We start from the raw sequence: 6,480 nt of genomic DNA, 5'->3' as shown, positions 1-6,480 counted from the left end.
GCTCAGCATCTGTTGAGCCTCTCAGGGTTTTGTACAAAGAAGCATCACCTGTCAGTGTTTAAAACAAAGTTTCACATGCCTCATTTAAAGTTTAAAGGTATGTGGAGGTTTTTTTCCATGCAGTTTGACCACAAAGACTGTTAAAATAAGCAAGACATAATACTGACCAGGAGGAGGTGAGGAGCAGGGATGTTGCTGAGTCTGATCCTGGTCAGCTGTTGCCTTGTGTTTAAGCCTGGAATGAATAAAGATGCTTATTAGCAACAATTGGTTACATTTCATTCTTATGAAGGAATTATTATTGATTTTAAATGTTGTAAAACGTGAAAATAAAAAGAGAGAGAGCTGTACAAACCTGGCACAAAATATTTCTGTGGGAAAAACAAACATGGTTAAAGCAAAATAAATCAATCCATAGTTTCAATAAATGACCGTATGTAAAATATATATCTTACCCTTCAAATTTCTGAAGCGAAGCAGTGAGACCAATAATAGAACAACAAGAAGTCCAATAAACAGCCTGACCCAAAATATGATGGGAGAAAAGCCACACCCTGCAACAATATAGAGGCAGATTTAAAACCATTAGGGAACAGAGGGCAATCACTGGTTGATAGATAAAACAAATACTAAATACACATTTGTATATGTTTGTGTTGTTAAATAAGTGTTAAATATAATTTTCACGATGGTTACTAAGTGATCCTGGTGTCTTTAAACACTAACTCATGATTGCTTTGCTAAAACCCAGTTTTCAGCCAGTACTTTGAAGTGACCCAGTCAGAGTCCCGGCCAGAATATGATGGAGAATATGTGAAGGGAGCTAAAGATGAGGTTGATGGTAAAGAGGCCTTCTAACCTCAAACACTTGGAGCTCATTGCATACAACAAATAGTAAATGTCTGGAAGCTAGTTTGTTTCAAAAAATAGCAAATGTAAAGTTCTAAATGTTCGTTTGCAGTTTACAATCACATTTTACTGGATGCACGGTTTGAGTGAGATTCGCCAGTACAAAAGAGTTGTGGCAGAAATTCCTTTACCAAACTTCCATTATTAAGCAAATAGCAAAAACTTTCACTATCTTAAATAACCGAAAGCAGAAAAAGTTTAGTCTGATTTAACATCAGTGAGAAACAAAATGGCTTCTGTGTCTTTTTATACAGTAAATATCTGGTTACAACTACAGAGTGAATTTATTGTAGCCAGACTCCTCGATACTCGCAATATTCATTCTGGACATGACGAATCCACGTGTGTACACCTGGAGCTTAAAAGCTAATACACATAGATCTTCCTAATAAAATATTGTTTTAGACACCTGAAATGTTGGCTTTGCAAAGCAGAAGAGGAGTAGATAGTTAATCCTAAAACAAATTTTTCCAAATACAATGTTTGTTGTGGGAATCTTTAAAGATCATTTTTAAAAGTGGGAAGTATTGGAGAAATTCTCTAAGATAAATGTCATTAGAAAGTGGTTAAAGCTTTCTTGATTATGTTACAACAAACTACAGACAGATATGCAGACAAAGTTCTTTTTAAGACAAATTTGGACATTTCCAAGCAGTCATCACTGATAAAAAGTTACAACAGAAGACACGATGGGTCAGGTCAGCACAGATCGTATCGCTCTTAAGGCGACAGTGACTCAGAAAGAGAAAATTTGAGAGGATTAAACAATAAGCTATACAAACAGTAGGATTTAAATTCTTCCTCCCTCTGTTTCACTCATGGCCCCAATATGTGTAAGTCCTCTTCTGAATGCATCTGCCTTATTGTATAAACACATTAAACAGGATGGCTGTTCCCATTTCAGATTATTGTAGGTTGTCACATTGTTGTTGTTCAGTCAATAAAAGTATAAAATTCTTTAATAAATGTGAAGATGTTAATCAGGCTGCACATCTTCATCTGGAGTCACATGTTCACATTCAAAGCAACATGGATAGCAACCATTGGGTAAAGACCAATATTTAGGATTTAAAAATTGTAATTATATCCCTTTTTCTCAGAATTTAATTGCTTGTTAACTTGGTTCATTGTTTGCATTTTATGTTTGATATTTGATAAAACTGACCTATATTTTCTTTACAAAAATGCACCTGATACACAAGTAAGTAAAACATAATATGTTTATTCAACCAGAAGGATTCATGTTTCTATACATACCTTCCTTAGAGAGGATGTTGGTGTTGTTTCTACACCTCACTGATTTAAATGCTGACATCTCACCGACAACATTAGAGACAGTGCAGGAGAATATGGTGTCTCCATCTTGTGGTCCGATAGTGTATTGCAGCTTAGGGCCTCTATATCTTTGGTTTCCTACAGTCCAGATGTAGGTGATGTTGCTCTGAGAAGCTGCTCTGCAGTCCAGATAAACTGTACAGAATCCATTTAGGCCGGGCCCACTGATGTTGGAAAACAGGTCGGGCCGCTTAGATATCGGTTCTGATGTGAGAACAGAGGGAGTAATGCTCTGCTGACTCCTTCTGTTGGTAAATTGGATGAAAGCTCCACAGATTCTCCAACTTTTCTATGAATTACTTGTTTTCCTCCAGAAGCCTCCACATCTGAAACACATTATAAACAACAGGGTGTAATTATGAAAAATCATGTTTTGCTTGTTTTTTTTTATTTATAATTTTGTATATAAACTGATAACTGTAACACAGAAATAGTAGCCTGTAGTTCTTGTTCGCAAACTTTAATTAGTATAATACTTGTAATTATTGGGACAGAAAACAGCTGATCACACAGACAGCTTGTAGAATATTTATAATTTGGATAATTTGTAAGAGAGATGCAGAAAAAAGGACATAGGAGATATTTTAGACCATCACATTACACTGACTGCCTTCCGTTTGTGTTCATCACCTCTGGTCAGAGTTGCTTCTGATTTCATGTCTGCTCTAAGAATGCCCAAAACACAACAGTCAGGCTTCATGTCCTGATCTGTCTCCATATACTGAGAGTATAACATATCAGAATTTAATGCTAATGCTAACGCTTATCTTCTATGGGCTAACCACATGTGTTAGCTTACAATTAAACTAAGGAAGCAACATACAAAGTAGGCATCCAGAAGATTTAAATGTTAAGCAAAATAAGTTTATTCATCTCTATATCAGATAATATCTATTGTTATTTAATGTAAGCAGATGTCAAACGTACCATGAAGGCAGAGACCAAGAAGCACATGAAGGAGCACCTCAGACAGCAGAGAAAACCACTGATGGCCTCTGTGAGAGCAGAACATCTTCAGCTCATCTGCAGGTCTATCAGGCTTGAACTGGAAAAGACAACAGAGAAGGTGAGGATTTAGGGAAATCTAAATGATAAAACCCAAAAAGGTGTTCTGAGTTGGAAAATAGGGAAAAATATCATTTTTTTATACAAATAATCTCACAGCCTGCAACAAGGGTCTTTTTTAAAGCATCGTTTGACCAGAGAGTCAAAAATTAATTAACCAGTGAACTTTTATATTAATGTTTGCAAATGATCCCACAATGAGGTCTTTGAACTATAAATGAAAGCTATATCAGTGATTCATAAACCTTTTATCACAAGTTTCACCTCAGTAATAATAACTGACAGACATTATAAGAGATTTTAAAAAACTCAATTTAAACTGGTTTAACAATATATTCACTTTAAATTCTCAGAAGTTAAACGTTTCTAGTTCTAAGCAAGGAAAAACAGAACGTTTTGTCTGAAGTCAAACTTCCAAGAGAGAAACTCTGAGATTTATCACTAACCCTGATCTGAGTTGTCTTTAAAAGGGACATATCATGCAAAATCCATGTTTTCAGCCTTTAAATACAATTTGTTTTGTACTTAGAGTCTGTAGGAGTGCAGAAAATCTGAATTTAGACTCTCCAGGTGCTGCAGCGATATCTTTATATTCTGTTTGGGTCATAATTTTCAATCCGTTCCTTTTTCTCTATAATCTGTCACATTTTTCCAACTGTTATGTCACAGTATTTGCCTTTAAAACAGCTAAATATGGTTATGGACCTCCAACTGATCAGTTTTGCATATCCGCCATATTTATTTCTCGATGTGATGTTGTAGTCAATATCAAATATGCCTACACTGAAAGAGGATATAAATCTTCTTACTGAGTGTCATCTCAGTCATGAAGCTGAAGACAGTAAAGCGAAGGACTTCAGCTAAACTAAAAGCCAAGTATATACCACAGCAACAACACAAAATGCCAAACAAAGTTGTTGATTTCTTCTGATCACCTAGCTAGAGGGACCAGCCCATTTACAGTCTTAAACTCTCAGTAAAATCTATTATAAAACTATCAAGAAGCCAAAGGAATGCAACTGGTGGTTTTCTGTTTGTTTATTCTTTTTTTTGGGATAAAACAAGCCTCAGATGGACTCTCAACCAATGGGACTCACTTAGTAACTCACACTTCTAAAAACATAACATTTTGAGGAACAACCACTTCCCTTAATGAATTAGCACCAGAAGAGCAGCATTAGCATTAGCTCTGAGCAAAAGGTGAAGCATAGAATTTATTAACCTGAATTTGAGTTTAACATGTTTTTTGTGCCCATATTAATTTTACTGCTTGGGATTTATCTTCATGGTTGATGTTTAGAGAGGTAATAGTTGAGTTAAGATAGGGTGTAGCATCCCAGCTAACCCTCCTTTGTTTAACCTGGTTCACATAAGTCATACTAGTTATTGATCTTTTTCTTATGCACTAGGACTAGTTCTCCAAAATGATCTAATTAACCAACTTCATAAGATCCACTTTCCTCTGTATCATGAAACACGAAGAGGTCCAGAGCGTATGATCTAATATGCAACCTGTGGTCCACCAGGTTCACCATCTTGTAACTCATTCGTTTGTTGGAGTCACAGCAGCCATCGTGTCAGAAGACCTGACTGTCCACAAGTTGGTGACGGTCATTTGTGAAACCTTTTGTCCTTCATGCTGTTTCACACCAACTCTTAAAGTCAGACTCTAATGAGCTTACACTGAGATATATTTATAGTTATTAGTCAATATTAGTGTTTACTCGGTTTAGTAATGGTTTTATTAACGGTTACCATGCTGTAATAAATTATATTGTGCTTTTAAAAGAAGTGGCTTGTCATCATTTATTCATGTGTTCTATGGTAGCTGCTGGTTGAAAAGCTTTTAAATAAAACCAGCAAACATTTTACACTGATTTATATTAGTTCCCAGTTCACACCTGCTGCCCCAAATAATTAATTTCACTAATAATTGTATTAATAACTGAAATCTCTGTAAACTATTTTTAATATCTGCTTATTATTGGGTTGCTTCTTTGGTAACATGGTAATGATCATTTTCCTTACTGTTAAAATAATGTTTATGTTGTCTGACTGCTCTGAGCTAAAACTGGCTGCTAGCAATAAAACCTCTCTTCCGAACTACCATATTTTTCTGCCAACCCCATCAGTTAATGAACTCTATAAAAGCACTACAGGGACTCCAACATTTTTATGACATATTTTTTGTGGCGATAATTTTTCTTCTTGTATTTGTTGGAATTATGATTATTGATTAATTAATCTTTATCAATAAGTATAATTAAAAATGATAATTTGACAAAATTAATTTCTTAACCAAAATCCTCATTTATGAATCGAGACCAGAGATGTCTTCTGGTGTTGTAATTGTGGCTCAACGCCTTTGATAGTTACAACAGTTAAATACTCAGTAATAATTAATAACTATTACCAGAGATGTCACTGTTTAATCGACCGTTTCTACCGAAACGTGTGGAACTTTTAACCTTATCTTGACTGACGAATCACTCTTGCACAAAATAAACCCAGAAACGCCTTCTCTTTATCTATGTGAATATTTATTAAATGACAGCCTGATACAATCCGTTCCTCCGATTTAATAATCTTCACCTACTCAAACATGCAAAGTTCTACACAAAAGGGGTAAAATGTCTAGATGTCTTTCTAGACCTGTTCTTGTTTCACCAGTAATCATGCATCCTTGCATTGCTTTGGCAGTCACCAATAAATAAAGAGTCCAGTTTAGAGATGTGTAGTAATAGGTGCCACCAGGCAATGGCACGGGAGTCAGGCCACTCACTGTTCTCCCTTCATTGCTATGGCAGGCCCCAACTAAGTAATGTTGAGGGTTTTATTTTGTAAATATCAGTGAGTGCATTTTGAAAGGATAAAGTAGATCCATTTCCATCACAGAGTCCCAGCAATAGTGTTAAGACCAATGCTGGAATTATCGCTCTGTGAAATATGAAGACATTTATTTTGTAGGGTATGTCTAGGTGTTGTTTTGAAAGTCCAGCATGGTTGTCCTTTCAGGTCTGGCGTACTTCCACTAGATATAAAAAACCTGTTTGCTATTCTAAAATCATTACGTATGAAATTATCAGCTTAAAAAATCAATACAAACTATGGAACGCTGAGGATTTTATTTTGAAAGTTTCAGTAAGCCTTATTGCATAGTCCCATTTCCAA

The sequence above is a fragment of the Girardinichthys multiradiatus genome, chromosome 14 (genome assembly GCF_021462225.1).
Source record: "Girardinichthys multiradiatus isolate DD_20200921_A chromosome 14, DD_fGirMul_XY1, whole genome shotgun sequence".
Classification (NCBI taxonomy): domain Eukaryota; kingdom Metazoa; phylum Chordata; class Actinopteri; order Cyprinodontiformes; family Goodeidae; genus Girardinichthys; species Girardinichthys multiradiatus.
This window is presented reverse-complemented; position numbering follows the sequence as displayed.